Source organism: Martes martes, assembly GCF_963455335.1.
Source record: "Martes martes genome assembly, chromosome: 17".
Classification (NCBI taxonomy): Eukaryota; Metazoa; Chordata; class Mammalia; order Carnivora; family Mustelidae; genus Martes; species Martes martes.
The window spans coordinates 24,154,567-24,172,213 of record NC_137905.1 but is presented as its reverse complement, the minus strand read 5'-3'; positions in this window follow the sequence as shown (position 1 = coordinate 24,172,213).

Below are 17,647 nucleotides of genomic sequence, written 5' to 3'. Positions count from 1 at the left end.
TATTAAGCACTATTGGTGGATACTGAACAGTTTTGGCTTTGTTTACAAAAAGCAGACATTGCTGTATTTTAAGGGAAAAATACTATCAGAAGATATTAAATAACTCGCAGAACTTCTGGACAAATCGAATGGTCAGACTTGGAAACTATAAAATAAAATATATATAATGAGCAGTGAATTCTGGCAAGGAATTTAATGATGAGGTTGAACTGAAACAACCATTTCTAAACAAGTTGGTCCACAATAAACAATAAACTTTTGGTTATGGTGACTGTTCCAGTATAATAAAGAAGCATGAAGCTTAATTTAAACAAAGTTTGATTAGACATAGATTACAAGTGCAAGGGGCGCCTGGGTGGCTCAGTGGGTTAAGCCTCTGCCTTCGGCTCAGGTCATGATCCCAGCGTCCTGGGATCGAGCCCCACATCGGGCTCTCTGCTCAGCCGGAAGCCTGCTTCCTCCTCTCTCTCTGCCTGCCTCTCTGCCTACTTGTGATCTCTGTCTGTCAAATAAATAAATAAAATTAAAAAAAAAAAAAGATTACAAGTGTAAGTCTTGTGTATTTTAATATCAGACCTATGTCTATGTACTGGGTTTCTGAAGCTAGATATAGGATTCTTTCTTGAAATAGAAATAGAAATAAATAGCATTTGAACAAATCTCCAGAATTCAAAATATACTTCTCTAATAATTACTGTAGTAATAGTAATAATGGAAGATACTGTTTGTTGACCATTTGCTGTGTATCATTTTTTCTTGGTTGATTTGTGGGTCATAATTAGTATTGGGTAAAAGTAGAAAGCAAGAAGGGTTACTTGAGTTGAAACGCATGTTACGTCCAATGGAATCCACAACAGTTTATTTTAAGTAGTTCTTGCTTTAGTGCCAAAACAGACCAGTTTTCAAATATTGGTTCTGACATTTATTAGCTGCGAAACTAAGTAAATCTTAGTTACTGTCCTGAGTTTGAATTTTCACAACTAATAATGGAAACAACACCTGCCTTGTAGGGATGCTATGATATTATAAAATTTAAGTGCTCAGGTAGTTTAACATGATGTTCATAACGTCCGTCATTAATATTATTCAAAAAAGGACCAGTGATTTTAGCAAAAGAAAATATACATTGCCCCAGACTAAGACATTCTCCTGTCTGAGTAATGTTGCTGCCTTTATGTTTTCCTGTTTGATTTATGATGATGACTTTTGAGGAAATCTTTCTACCCAGGAACAGGCAAAAGTTCAACATAAATAAAAGGCATGTGCTATGTAAACATGTCAAGATATGTTGGCGTGTAAATATTTTAATAAGAACAGCGTGATGGGGAAAGCTGTAGGTTCTAAATTACCTGGTGTTTTCTGAGTTAAAATGAGAATAAGTGAGGTAGAAAAATTGTTAGTGTATAAATAGATGAAGAAACCACGATATAAGAAATACTGACTTTATTATCGTTATTCTGAACTCTAGCCTTGACATCTTACTAAAGTCCATATTGATTAGGTCCCTGGAAATCGGTATTGCCTCTTGTTCTCTTTTTTGAGGTGAGTTTTTACATCTTGTCATTCTGTCCAAAGAATAGAAGAATGAGAGAACAAAATACTAAAAGGGCAACAATGAACCCGGAGATAGATATACACTAAACAAATCAGAAGAGACCCAAAACCTGGGGTGGGGTTGGGGGGAAACAGAATATGATCAGGTGGGAGAATAGAACATAACCATACACTAGGTTTTGGGTATATTTTGGTCTGTGAGAGGAAACTGCATGCCAAAATTAAAGAAAGGAAAAAAAATATATATGGTTAAATACAATGAAGGGACAGATTATGACTCCTCCTTTGCAGAATTTAAGAATCAGAACAGAGGATCATAGGGGAATAGAGTTAAAAACGAAACAGGATGAAACCAGAGAGCGAGACAGACCATAACAGTCTCTTAATCTTCAGAAACAAACTGAGGGTTGCTGGAGAGGTAGGGGGTAGGATGGGGAGGCTGAGTGATGGACACTGGGGAGGGTATGTGTTGTGGTGAGTGCAGTGTATTTTGCAGGACTGATAAATCACAGTCCTGTACCATGAAAAATGATACATTATGTATTAATAATAAAAAATTAATTAAGTAACTAGTTAATTAAAAGATTTTTATTTTTATTTTTTTAGCTGACTTAGCCAAAGTCGTGCAATAATGCATGGAAAAAATTTAGCTGATGCGTCACTCTGTATAACTTCAGCATCCAAACTCCTTACCATTAAATGAGTGAGGACATCTTCACACCATGTGGGTCCAAGAGCCTAAGAATATGCTATAGGAAATAAAGGTGAGGCCACATTTAGCAACATAGTAAATGAACACTCGGTTGTGTGTCAGCCATGTCTTAGGTTAGGATCCCCCAAAATCAGATTGTGGGGCAAGGATATAAATCTAAAGCTTATTTGCATGGTGTTCCCAGGAAGCACCCATGGAGAAATAAAGAGAGCCAATAGAGTGTGTATTAGCAGGCAGATTACCACTGTGGACAACTGGGGCTCAATCCGGCTGGGAAACTCGGAAAGATAGTATGAAACACACCTCAGAGTTCTACCACTTGAGGATTGAGATATATTTACTACAAGTCTGAGGTAAAACTTGCTCTTCATTTCATAAATATTGGTTAATTTTTTATCAAAATTACGAGACATTTCTATTTTTTTAAAGATACTGTATATTTATTAGAGAGAGAGAGAGAGAGAAAGAGAGAGAGCACAAGTAGGGGAGCAAAAGTCAGAGGGAAAAGGAGAAGCAGGCTCTCTGCTAGCAGGGAGCCCAATGCAGCACTCTATCCCAGGACCCTAGGATCATGACCCAAGCTGAAGGCAGCCGCTTATCCGACTGAGTCACCCAGGCGCCCCTATGAGATATTTAAACTATACTTTGAAAATTACTGAGGTAAGTATGAGTAACATAGGGTGCTGATATACTGGACACTTAACATTGATCAAATTAGTGAGTTTACCAATGCTGTAGTCAAAGGGAATTTAGAAACCAGGCCGTCCTGTGGGTCAGCCAATGTTTTGTTGTGCTGAGTTTGATCTGGCATCTGGGCTCTGGTCTGGATCTTCAGTTGCCCAACTGTTGGCTCTGACTTTTGGTTTCTCCCATCCTAATACTGGATTCATGTATTCTGGAGGGTACTGGGCGAAATTGCAAGGTGTGAACTCACTGGATTAGGGAGGGAGTTAGTGGTGGACTCTGCGTGTCTTTGTTACCCCAGGGTAGAAATGTCCTCAAGCTGGGCTGTAGCCTCAAGGTGAATGTTATGGGGGCAGCTGATAGAGTGTATGTACATGTGGGTGTTTGATATCTGTGATCCCTTCCTTTAATTAATCCTCCTACTCTGTTCACTTAAAACCGAGTATTTCCACATTTCCTAAGATGTCATATTCCCCAAGAAGTAATAGGCAAAAATCAAGCAATTAATCCTACAGAAAACAGGAGAATTATTGTTTGGCCAGGGAAGAAAATTGTGGGCACAGGTTGATTTGAGAACAATGCACCTTCCTAAAAATTTTTTTTTTTTTTTTTAACCATTTATCTGAATTTGAATATACAAGTGATTGAGGGAGTTAATTTAGAACATATTTGTCTATGAGACTTTGGAGCCAAGAATATTGTGGACCCTGATACTTCCAAGTTGTTTTCAGTTGGAAACGTTTCTTAAGACCTGATTCATTTTTGGTATCTGTTAGTGTGAGGTTAACAATATCTAACTTGAAAGTCTGTCTAATTTTTTTATTAACATATAAGGTATTATTACCAGGGGTACAGGTCTGTGAATCACCAAGTTTACACACTTCACAGCACTCACCATAGCACATACCCTCCTAATGTCCATAACCCAACCACCCTCTCCCTACTCTCCTCCCCCCAGCAACCCTCAGTTTGTTTTGTGAGATTAAGAGTCTTTTATGGTTTGTCTCCCTCCTGATCCCATCTTGTTTCATTTTTTCCTTCCCTACCCCCAAAACCCCCACTTTGCCTCTCAAATTCCTTCTATCAGGAAGATCATAATGATAATTGTCTTTCTCTGATTGACTTATTTCGCCCAGCATAATACCCTCTAGTTCTATCCACATGGTTGCAAATGGCAAGATTTCTTTTGATGGCTGCATGGTATTCCATTGTATATATATATACCACATCTTCTTTATCCATTCATCTGTTGATGGACATCTAGGTTTTTTCCATAGTTTGGCTATTGTAGACATTGCTGCTATAAACATTCGGGTGCATGTGCCCCTTCGTATCACTACGTTTGTATCTTTAGGGTAAATACCCAGTAGTGCAATTGCTGGGTGGTAGGGTAGCTCTATTTTCAACTTTTTGAGGAACGGCCATGCTGTTTTACAGAATGGTTGCACCAGCTTGCATTCCCACCAAGAGCGTAGGAGGGTTCCCCTTTCTCCGCATCCTCGCCAGCATCTGTCATTTCCTGACTTGTTAGTTTTAGCCATTCTGACTGGTGTGAGGTGGTATCGCATTGCAGTTTTAATTTTTTATTTCCCTGATGCCAAGTGATGTCAAGCACTTTTTCATGTGTCTGTTGGCCATCTGGATGTCTTCTTTGCAGAAATGTCTGTTCATGTCTTCTGCTCATTTCTTGATTGGATTATTTGTTCTTTGGGTGTTGAGTTTGATAAGTTCTTTATAGATTTTGGATACTAGCCCTTTAACTGATATGTCGTTTGTAAATTTCTCTCCCATTCTGTCAGTTGTCTGTTGGTTTTGTTGACTGTTTCCTTTGCTGTGCAAAAGCTTTTGATCTTGATGAAGTCCCAATAGTTCATTTTTGCCCGGGCTTCCCTTGCCTGTCGTGATGTTTCTAGGAAGAAGTTGCTGTGGCTGAGGTTGAAGGGGTTGCTGACTGTGCTCTCCTTAAGGATTTGGATGGATTCCTTTCTCACATTGAGGTCTATCATCCATTTTGAGTCTATTTTTGTGTGTGGTGTAAGGAAATGGTCCAGATTCATTTTTCTGCCTGTGGCTGTCCAATTTTCCCAACACCATTTTTTTATAAGACTGTCTTTTTTCCATTGGACATTCTTTCCTTCTTTGTCAAATATTAGTTGACCGTAGAGTTGAGAGTCCGTTTCTGGGCTCTCTATTCTGTTCCATTGATCTATGTGTCTGTTTTTGTGCCAGTACCATACTGTCTTGATGATGACAGCTTTGTAATAGAGCTTGGAGTCTGGAATTGTGATGCCACTAACTTTGGCTTTCTTTTTCAACATTCCTCTGGGTATTTGAGGTCTTTTCTGGTTCCATATAAATTTTAGGATTATTTGTTCCATTTCTTTGAAAAAAGTGGATGGGATTTTGATAGGGATTGCATTAAATGTGCAGATTGCTTTAGGTAGCATAGACATTTTCACAATATTTGTTCTTCCAATCCATGAGCTTGGAACATTTTTCCATTTCTTTGTGTCTTCCTCAATTTCTTTCATGAGTACTTTTTAGTTTGCCTCTTTGGTTTATTCCTAGGTATCTTATGGTTTTGGGTCCCAATTAAATGGGATTGCTCCTTAATTTCTCTTTCTTCTGTCTTGTTGTTGGTGTATAGAAATAGAACTGATTTCTGCACATTGATTTTATATCCTGACACTTTACTGAATTCCTGTACAAGTTCTAGTAGATTTGGAGTGGAGTCTTTTGGGTTTTCCACATAAAGTATCATATCATCTGCAAAGAGTGATTGTTTGACTTCTTCTTTGCCAATTCAGATGCCTTTAATTTCTTTTTGTTGTGTGATTGCTGAGGCTAGGATTTCTAGTACTATGTTGAATACAGTGGTGATAATGGACATCCTTGCCATGTTCCTGACCTTAGCAGAAAAGCTCTCAGTTTTCCTCTATTGAGAATGATATTCACTGTGGATTTTTCATAGATGGCTGATGATATTGAGGTATGTACCCTTTATCCCTACACTGTGAAGAGTTTTGATCAAGAAAAGATGCTGTACTTTGTCAAATGCTTTCAGCATCTATTGAGAATATCATATGGTTCTTGTCCTTTCTTTTGTTAATGTATCACATTGATTATTTTGCAGATGTTGAACCAATCTTACAGCCCTGGAATAAATCACACTTGGTCATGGTGGATAATCCTTTTTATGTACTGTTGGATCCTATTAACTAGTATTTTGGTGAGAATTGGTCTATAATTTTCTTTTTTGATGGGGTCTTTGCCTGGTTTGGGGATCAAGGTAATGCTGGCCTCATAAAATGAGTTTGGAAAATTTCCTTCTATTTCTATTTTTGGGAACAATTTCAGGGTAATAGGTATTAATTCTTCTTTAAATATTTGGTAGAATTCCCCTGGGAAGCCGTCTGGCCCTGGGCTCTTGTTTGTTGGGAGATTCTTGATGACTGCTTCAATCTCCTTACTGGTTATGGGTCTGTTCGGGTTTTCTATTTCTTCCTGATGCAGTTTTAGTAGTTTATACATCTCTAGGAATGCATCCATTTCTTCCAGGTTGTCAAATTTGCTGGCGTATAGTTATTCATAATATGTTCTTATAATTGTATTTCTTTGGTGTTGGTTGTGATCTCTCCTCTTTCATTCATGATTTTATTTATCTGGGTTCTTAATCTTTTCTTTTTGATAAGTATGGCTAGGGGTTTATCAATTCTTTCAATTCTTTCAATTTCAATTCTTTCAATTCCTAGTTTTGTTGATTTGTTCTACTGTTCTTTTGGTTTCTATTTCATGATTTCTGCTCTGATCTTTATGATTTCTCTTCTCCTGCTGGGTTTAGGCTTTCTTTGCTGTTCTTTCTCCAGCTCCTTTAGGTGTAGAGTTAGGTTGTGTACTTGAGACCTTTCTTGTTTCTTGAGAAAGGCTTGTATCGCTGTATACTTTCCTCTCAGGACCGCCTTTGCTGTGTCCCACAGATTTTGAACAGTTGTATTTTCATTTTAATTTGTTTCCATGAACTTTTTCAATTCTTCTTTAATTTCCTCGTTGACCCATTCAGTCTTTAGTAGGATGTTCTCTAACCTCCACATATTTGAGTTCTTTCCAACTTTCCTCTTGTGATTGAGTTCTAGCTTCAGAGCATTGTGATATGAAAACATGCAGGGAATGATCCCAGTCTTTTGGTACCAGTAGAGACCTGATTTGTGACCCAGGATGTGATCTATTCTGGAGAATATTCCATGTGCACTAGAGAAGAACGTGTATTCTGTTGCTTTGGGATGGGATGTTCTGAATACATCTGTGATGTACATCTGGTCCATTATGTCATTTAAGGCCTTTTTTTTCCCTTGTTGATCTTTTGGTTAGATGATCTGTCCATTTCAGTGAGGGGGGTGTTAAAATCCCCTTCTATTATCATATTATTGTCAATGTGTTTCTTTGATTTTGTTATTAATTGATTTATGTAGTTGGCTGCTCCCATGTTAGGGGCATAGATATTTAAAATTGTTAGATCTTCTTGTTGGACAGATCCTTTGAGTATGATAAAGAGTCCTTCCTCATCTCTTATTATAGTCTTTGGCTTAAAATCTAATTTATCTGATACAAGGATTGTCACCCCAGCTTTCTTTTGATGTCCACTGGCATGGTAAATTGTTTTCCACCCCCTCACTTTAAATCTGGAGGTGTCTTTGGGTCTAAAATGAGTTTCTTGTAGACAGCATATTGATGGGTTTTGTTTTTTTTTTATCCATTTGATACCCTGTGTCTTTTGATTGGGGCATTTAGCGCATTTACATTCAGGTTAACTATCCAGAGATATGAAATTAGTGCCATTGTATTGCCTGTAACATGACTGTTACTGTATATTGTCTCTATTCTTTTATGATCTACTACTTTTAGTCTCTCTCTTTGCTTAGAGGACCCCTTTCAATATTTCCTGTAGAGCTGGTTTGGTGTTTGCCAATTCTTTCAATTTTTGTTTGTCCTGGAAGCTTTTTATCTCTCCTTCTATTTTCAATGACAGCCTAGCTGGATATAGTATTCCTGGCTGCATATTTTTCTCAGTTAGTGCTCTGAATATATCATGCTAGTTCTTTATGGCCTGCTAGGTCTCTGTGGATAAGTCTGCTGCCAATCTAATATTTCTACCATCGTATGTTACAGACCTCTTTTCCCCCGAGCTGCTTTCAGGATTTTCTCTTTGTCACTAAGACTCGCAAGTTTTACTATTAGATAATGGGTGTGGACCTATTTTTATTGATTTTGAGGGGGATTCTCTGTGCTACTGGATTTTGATGCTTGTTCCCTTTCCATATTAGGGAAATTCTCTACAATAATTCTCTCCAATATGCCTTCTGCCCCTCTCTTTCTTCTTCTTCTGGAATCCCAATTATTCCAATATTGTTTCGTTTTATAGTATCACTTATCTCTTGAATTTTCCCCTTGTGGTCCAGTAGTTTTCTAATTTTTGTTATCCTTTTTCTGACTACCATCAAAGACTCTGTTAATTATAATCTGTTGCCTGAATTATGCAGTAGATGTTTAACTGATCACTCTGCCTCTTCCCTAATGCACTTTATACCTGCTAAAGTGATTTTTTAAAAAAAATGTAAGTGAAATCATATTTCACTTGGCTTCCCACCTCACTCAGAATAGTATCCCAACTCCTGACTGTGATTTACATGGTCCTACCTGTTTTGGTGAAGGGCTGACACTCTCACCTCATCTGCATCAAACTACTTGCTTGCTTTGTTGCTCTTGTCACCTAAATTTCCTTTTCCCCCTAGACTTATTGAGATATAATGGACATACAATATTGTGCACATTTAAGGTGTACTACATGATGATTTGACACATGTATATGCTGCCAAATGATTATCACAGTTAAGATTAGTTAAAAATCTCCATTACCTCAAATAATTACCCTTTTTTGTGTGTGTGTGAGAAGCTTTAAGATCCATTCTTTTTACAACTTTCAAATATGTAACACATACAGTATTATTAACTATAATAAACATGCTGTATAGTTGATCCCCAGAAATTAATCAACTTGTACCTGGAAGCTTGACCAACATCTCCCTATTTCCCCCATCTCCCAAACCCTGGCAGCTACCATTCTAGTCTCTGTTTTTGTGAGTTCTGCCCTTTTAAAATGATACCAGGCAGTAATTTTTTTCTCTGACTTACTTTACTTACCATAGTGTCCTTAAAGTCCATCCATATTGTCACAAAGGGCGTGGTTTCCTTCTTTTATGACTGAATAATATTCCACTGTAAATCTATGTACCACATTAAAGAAAAATAATCACTCCTTTTAGTTGTGCAGGCAGATGTATTACCTCTGGAATCACAGTTGTGCTTTGTAGTGAAACTCTCACTGTGTCTGCAATAAGGTTCACAGTTGACAGGCTTATTATCAGGGGCTTGGGCGGGTGTGGATCCTGCCTGGTCTCTGGGTGGTTGGGACTGCTCAGTACCTGGCTCATTAAGGTAGCACCAGGACAAGAGTCTACTTTAGGGCCTCTAGTTGGGTCCTCAGACAGCAGTACTGGTGTGTGGATAGGTGTGGCTCCTGTCAAGTTGCTGGGAGGGCTTCATCATGGTCATTTTGTGGGTCCCTTGGTGTACAGGACTAGCCCTGGAACATAGTTGTAAGGCACTAGGACCCAGTTCCTGGGCTGTTTCCATAACAAAGCCAGAGGTCTGCAGACCTGGCTCTAGAGGCCCAGATGGGCATCCTCCCACCAGGTCCCTGGGCAGGTGGACTGCTCAGAGACTGCTGCGCTGGGGGTGGCTGCATGTGTGTCTGCATGTGTGTGCAGACACACATACATGCACAACCCTGGAGCCAAGTGCATACAAGGCTCTTGCAGGATATTCAGTGGTGCAGACACAAGTGTATTCTGTCATGGTTCAGACCGAGTGTGTCCTGCCATGTCCTTGTGTTGTCAGAACTGTTCAGTGACTATGGCAGGGGCAGGCTACCGTGCAATCACAAAGTCCTTTGAGAACGTGCACTTGGACTGAGTTTGGCAGGCTACCCTCCAGGGCCTGTGGGACTGTGACGGAGAGAGGCTGGAGCCCTTCCTGAGCTGCTTCTGAGTTCAAAACTGGGACCAAAGCCTGGGTGTGTATTACCAAAGGCATGGGTGGGCGTTGCTCCTCCCCGATCCCTTGGTGTCTGATGCCGGTGACAAGACTAAACCCGGATGGGGCTAGGCTAGCCCTCAGGGTTTCCTTACCTGTGGTTTCTAGGTCTGTATCTGTGGCCTGGGCTCTCTTAGCAGCCGGGGTTTGAACTTGATTTCTCCAAGTGTCTCTCCTAGGTCTCAGACAGCACTGGGATTTCAACATCTCCTACCTGGATCCTAAAGTGGATTTTTATGCATGGATAGATGCCAAATTATTGTTGAGGGAAAGATAGGAACAGGTAACTTCCCCTTGGGTGACCTTGCTGATACGTCTTTTCTCATGTTAACGTCCTAATTGTTCTTTTTTTTTTTTTTCCTGATCTTTTAACAGGCCAGACACACTCCCATCCTAGGCCTTTACTGTTTTCCCACTTCCTCTTTATTCTGAAACACTTCTCATCATCTGCCTGTTAGTAGCATGCCCTCACTTCAGTTAGATCTCTACCCAGATGTCACCGTATCATTGAGAACTTCAAGACTAATCTGTTGGAATCAGTATCCCAACACTTTCCATGCCTTTACTCTGTTTTATTTTGCTTCATTTAATTTACTTGTTTTATATTAATTTGTTGAATTTTTTTTTTCTACAGAGATACCTAAAATCTGTAAGAATGTGGAATTTGTGTCTTTCTGCTATATACAGCTCATTGAATGAATGGGGTTTGGGGTTGAGAATTAAACAGAAATCATGTTAAAGTATTACCATGGTGGCTGTGGCTCAATTTAAATTATCTGTATGTTTTGTTTGTTTGTTTGTTTGCTTAAAGCAGAGGTCACCCCTGTAGCTCTTGTGCAAATATGGCTCCGCACCTGTTTTTGTAAATAAGTTGGTGTAACACAACCACACCTATTTGTCTATGTATCATCTCCGATGTATTGCATTTTATTGCTGTTACAAGACACAGTTGAGTCTTTGTGACAGAGAGTAAACAGCCTGCAGAGAGTAAGATACTTATTATCTGCCCTTTACAGAAGAACAAAAAAAAAGGCTTTTAATCCAAAAGAAATGAAATGTAGGAGTGGGCCGAATGAATGAAAATAGTAAGAATGAATGAATGATTAAATCTCCTGCTTACTTGGGTAATGAGAACAGCCATCAGTACGAATTTCCGTTTGACTTTTTCAGTATTGAGTTTAAGCGAGCAAACTTCCTTATTTTAACAAAACGTAAAATTTTATCCTTTGCACATTTAAAAATAAGATACTTGGACTCATTGAACTCAGGCCCAGAAACTGAGGATTTCCCCAGGGTCACAAAGGAGGTCTGGTGCCCATCGGAGGTAGAGTCCTGGGTCTCTTGTCTTTCTCCAATGTGTGTTTGGGTGTCACAAAAAATAAGCCATTTCGGCACTTTTCTTAAAAGTTGATTAAAGCCTGCAGTGCTATTATTGTCAAAATGTTGTTTCCAATTCTCTTCTCAATTAGTAAAATGGATATTTTAAAGAGAAGCTTAATTTTTAAATGCTTTCTTTGATGAGGAATACGTGCTTTCATGGCTGAGTACAAGTAAATGAGGGTTATATTTTGTGTCTTCTTGAGATACTGTGCACACTGGAAAGAATTATCACTCCTCTCTTTGGACAAAATGATGTTTGAGCAATTTTTGTTTATTTCTTGGCATAAGAATGTAAATTTTTTCCCCCATCTAACCAAGTGGAGGAAAAATTAGTGTTGCTATATAAAAAAGCTAGGTTTTTTTTTTTTTTTTTTTAAACAAGCATTGTAAGAGGAATCAGAAACCTGGATTCCATTCTGGGAACTCTTTGGTAAATTTGAAGCACTGTCAAATATATACAAGTATATATATTTAATAATTACCATATTTGTTTTATTTTCAAACTGGCTTCCACTATAATTCTTGGTTCATAGTTGATCTTCACAAATACCTGTAGAGAAAATTAAAAAAAAAGAATAAATAGGAAATGTGAGTTTATGGTTAACAAAGAAAAATAAAGGACATTATACAAACAAAGTAGAAACCTATTTTACAACAGAGCCCTTTGTGATAATAAAAGCTGGAATTTGAAGAATTAAGAGGATGTTAATAAGCCTTATAAGCCAGGCCCAATATGTTTTGTTGTGTTTTGTCCCTATTTTGTTTTTAAGTTTAAAAGGCATTTAGGTGGAGAGAGGGCAAAGTACCTTTGCTTACTCGGAAAAGGGTCAGAATACATCTTTGGGGACATAGGAGCATTTCTCCACTATTTAAGCCATAGTAAAGGGAGTAAATGTAACACCAAACAGTCAGTATAAAAATTACCCAAGTTAATGAACATTTAGAAATCACCATTATATCCTCTAAAGTCGTGAATGGGTCCAGAGTAATACCACAGAGTAGAAGAAAACAGGGTTATGTTGGTCAAGACTTTTCTCATTGCTAAGAAAGAAACACAATTCTAATTAGATTGCGTTGAAAGAAACTGGGGGTGGGTAGGAGTTAACTGGCTTATTGAACCAAGAAATACAGATTTACCCTCATCTTCACAACTGGGTGAACCTGAGGGTTCAAATAATTTGTTCAGGAAACTGTTCCTTCCCTTGCTTAGACCTACTTTACTCTGGGTTGACTCTGTGCTCAGGCAGTTTTCTCTATGTTGGAGTACCAGGTGGGTTACCTCAGAGTTCATTTAATAAAGGAAAACATGTGAAACTCTCTTGCCCAGTCATCATCCCCTATGTGAGTGTATGGTCTAGGCAAGGATAGAGAAGACACATCTATCTATTTCCTTTGGAAATTAAAAGACAGGGTTTGGGAAACTAACCTTCTTAATCAATGTAATGATTCCTCTGGATATCAATTAATGTAAAACTTCCTCCAGATATGTAGAGTAAATTTTGATGTAAATTGTTAGGACTTGCCATTTCTGGTCTAGCATGTGAGCCTTAGAAGTTACTATTGTGTTCTAACAACAGGTTAGAAAAACTGGGCAAACTGAAAAATCACCAACTATTCTCAGATCCATAAGAGAATTGAGGTCAGAGAATGCCCTACACAGTTAGGGTTTCCATAACAAACTGTTACAGACTGTTGGCTTATAAACAACAGAAATTCATTTCTCACAGTTGTGAAGGCTGGAACTCAATATCTGAGTGCCAGCAAGGTTGTGTTCAAATAAGAGGCCTCTACCAGGTTTGTGCATGACTGGCTTCTTGGTGTATCCTTCCTCATACGGCAGAGAGCGGAGAGAGGGGCAGCAAGCTTGCTCATGACACTTGTGAGGGCTCTCATCCCATTCCTGAAGGCTCCACCCTAATTACCTCCCAAAGGCTCCTCACAGTACCAGCACACTGGCAGACATGAACATTCAGTCCACAGCACAGGGAAAATCTCTACCTCCAAAATTAAGGAGGCAGGAGGCACATACAGAGAATGGCAACTTACACAGTGGGAGTCCACAAATGGAAACCTCCAGGGGAACCACTGGCAGGGTAGGAAAACCTGACATGTCACTGACAAATTGCTAGGGACTTTGTGTACAAGTTTGAGACATAAAAACTCCTGGGGGACCTAGTCATTGGAGGGCCACCACACTTTTGTGAGTTTTACCTACTGGAGCTCTCTTAGGTTCTCACAGTGAATAATCAGAGGAAAAATCCCCTTGTGTCTCAGGCAGAGAGAGAGGAAAAGGAACCATTCTGAAATATCCCAGTTAATTCTGTTCTTGTTATTAACAAGGTCCTTCCTCAAGGGAAACTATTTATTCAGAGACTCATCTCCTGAAGCTTTATCAGAGCCCGACTGACCTAAGGGGAATAAAAAGACTCAGCTCTTGCCCCATCCACCCTTCCATGAAGGAGAAAGGAAATACTGACCTCTAGCCTAGTTCATCTTGTGCACCTGTCAAGAAAACGAACAAAACAAAACAAAAAACAAAGAAGAAACAAAGAAAAAAACTACGAGACAACCTAAAGGAAAAGATACAGTTTGAGTGAAGAGAGGAGGCTTTAAAACCAGACTCAGAAATGGCACAAATGTAAGAATTATCAGACCAGGAATTCAAAATTACTGTGATTAATACCTTAAGGGCTCTAATGGATAAAGTAGATACAATGCAATAACATGGGAAATGCAGAGAGACAGAAATTCTCAGAAATAAGTTGAAAAGAAATTGTAGAGATTCAAAAACACTAATAGAAATGAAGAGTGTTGTTGATGGGCTTATTCATAGATTAGGATGAGGAAAGAATCTCTGAGCTTGAAGGTATTGAAATAGAACCCTCCAAAATTGAAAGCAAAGAGGAAAAACAAAAAACAAAACAAAGAGAAAAAAACAGTATAGAATATCCAAGAATAGTGGGGAAATTACAAAAGGTATAAAATACACATCATGGGAATGCTAGAAGGAGAAGAAAGAAAGAAACAGAAGAAATACTTCAAGCAATAATGACTAAGATTTTCCCCCAAATTAATGGTAGATGTCAAAACACTTAGAAGCAACCAAAATCTTTCAGGTAAAGGGATAAATAAATTGTGTACAGGAAGATAATCAAATATTATTTAAGCACCAAAAGGAAATGAGCTATCAAGCCATGAAAAGACAAGGAGGAACTTTATTTTTTTAAAGATTTTATTTATTTATTGGACATAGAGAGATGATGAGTAGGCAGAGAGGCAGGCAGAGAGAGAGGGGGAAGCAGGCTGCCTGCTGAGCAGAGAGCCCAATGCGGGGCTCGATCCCAGGACCCCAGGATCATGACCTGAGCTGAAGGCAGAGGCTTTAACCCACTGAGCCACCCAGGCACCCAGGGAGGAACTTTAAATCCATATTACTAAGTGATAGAAGCCAATCTGAAAAGACTACATTGTGTGTGATTCCAACTGTATGACATTCTGGAAAAGGCAGAACTGTGGGGATGGCAAAAAGATCAGTAGTTGCTAGCCGTAGGTTAGGAGGGAGGGAGGAATGGGTAGGCAAAGCACAGAGGGTTTTTAAGGCGGTGAAACTACTCTCTGTTATTATTAATGGTCGATACATGTGATTATACATTTACCCAAGCCCATAGAATGTGTAACAGCAAGAGTGTATGCCAACGTAAGCTATAGAGTTTCAGTGATGATGGGCCAACATAGCTCCAACTGTAATATGTGACAGTAGGTGTTCGTAATGGGGAGGTTACATGCATGTGTCCGGGTAGGTGGTATGTGGGGAAACTTCTATCTTCACAGTTTTGCTGTGAACCCAAAACTGCTCTAAAAAATAAAGTCCATTTAAATTTTCATGAAAAGTGTGAATTTTAATGGTTTATTTAATGAAATAAACTCACTCCATGGCTCTCATCTGGTTCAAGTGATGAACTGAGTTATAGGCTACTCACTATATTTAGTAAGAAGAGGCCCTCTAATATGCCTGATTTGGGGCAAGGAGATTGTGTTTCAGAGCTGACAGTCCAAAATGTACAGGAACAAATGTGGAAAGAATGTACAGAGGGTAGAGATGTAAGGCAGATAAAAAACAATGACAAGAAATCCAGTCCTGTGTTAAGGAAGTAACCTAACATTTATCTATATTGATGAGAAAGGAGGGGACAGGAGAGCCTATAAAGGTGATTATTACTCTTTTTAATTCAGAGAGTGGTCCCTTAACTGTACAGAATCTCCAAAATGCAAAGTAGGTATATTGACTATCACAATGTACATTTAAATTGCTTTATTTGGCTTGATTTCCTCTTTGCGCAAACATGGAATAGGTTTTGCAAAGGAAAGGTATATATAGATTTTAGAGATTATCTTTCCCAAATGTTTAATGTTAACATTAAGTGGACTGAGGACCCTCAGAGAGTTAAAATGCCCTTTCTCAATAACCAGCGATCTGCTCAAGGCCTGCATTCTCTTCTCAGGTCTGTGGGGGGTGGGGGTGTGTGTATGTCTAGCCTCTCATTTTGATTTTGTTTTCTTCTTATAGTCTTAATATATATAGGTCCTCTCTCTATATATATATATATGTAGGTCCTCTACATTGTAACTGCAGAATTGTAAGGACATTATTATGCAGTCAGAAAATTTATATAGAGGGGAGGAAACTAATATTTATTCCATACCTGTGATAATCTGAACTATGTGCTGAGAACTTTAATGAATCACTTGACCAAACTATATTAAGTATCTATTATATACTGATTCTGAGGACAGAGAGTGAGAGAGACAGGCAAACTCCTTTCTGTCACAGAGTTTATAATCTGAAGATTTTGGTAGTCACTCTGAAAAATAATGAGTGGACAATAAACAAGGAAAAGCATGATGGGGCAGGAATCACTAATTTATGTTGTGAATTGGAAGATGGATCTGAAGAGGTGAGCAGAAATGCAAATTGTGGTAAGTGGCCAGTCTTATGTAAATCTCCAGAAGGAAGGTTGTGAGCAGGGGGAAACAGCAGTACAAATGTGTTACAAATGACTATAGTGGTGTATGTGACTTACAAAGACTGTTGGAACCACTGTGAACGCTAGAATGGGTCATAGGATAGTCTGTAAACTTTGGTAAGGGGTTGGATTATACCAGGTGAAATAATTAGAAGATTTGAAAAATGGAGAGAAATATTTTTTAAAAAGATTTGTTTATTAGAGAGCACGTACACACGTGAGTCTGGGGAGGGGCAGAAGGAGAGGGGGGTATCTCAGGCAGACTCTCCACTGAGCACAGAGCCCTATGGGGGGTTCCATCTCAGGACCCTGAGATCATGATGTGAGTTGAAATCAGGAGCCTTATGCTTAATCCACTTAGCCACCCAGGTACCTGGAGAATTTTTTTTTTTTTTTAATATCACAAGAACCTTCTGTTTCTGATATTATTGTGCCCATTTTGTGGATGGGAAAAATTAAAGCTCAGAAGTGCCTATAATAACAACTCAGTGCCTAAAATAGCATTCAAAATTGGTTCCTAAAAATTGATTGATTCAAAAATTATTATAATGTCCTTTTTCATTAGACTGGAGTGCCTCTTACTATAGCCATTAGTTCAATTTTTTTTAGATTTTTTTTTTTTAATTTATTTACTTGACAGAAAGAGCACAAGTAGGCAGAGTGGCAGGCAGAGGGAGAGGGAAAAGCAGGCTCCATGCTGAGCAGGGAGCACAACTCAGGACTCGATCCCAGGACCCTGGGATCATGACCTGAGCCAAAGGCAGATGCTTAACTGACTGAGCCACCCAGGTGCTCCTAACTCAATTCTTTCCCACAAATCTAGAACCATATGATATGGTTGAAAAAAAAAAAAAAAAAGACATTTCCATGAGCGATAAAAGATTGTGTGTGTGTGTGTGTGTGTATGTATATATATCCCCTATCTGCATTCACACACATTCTTAATGCCTTCTTCATTTTATTATAATGTTCTTTAACTCTTTTCAAAGCTGGATATCAAAGTTTTTTATCTTTTTTATTTTATTGTTTTTAAAAACCAAGATCTTTTAAAAACATTTCTTATACTAAACTGAACAATCTGAATAAACTCAAAATGCATGAAAATAGTATCTTAAATTTGAGGATCAAGAGTTAAAAATAATGA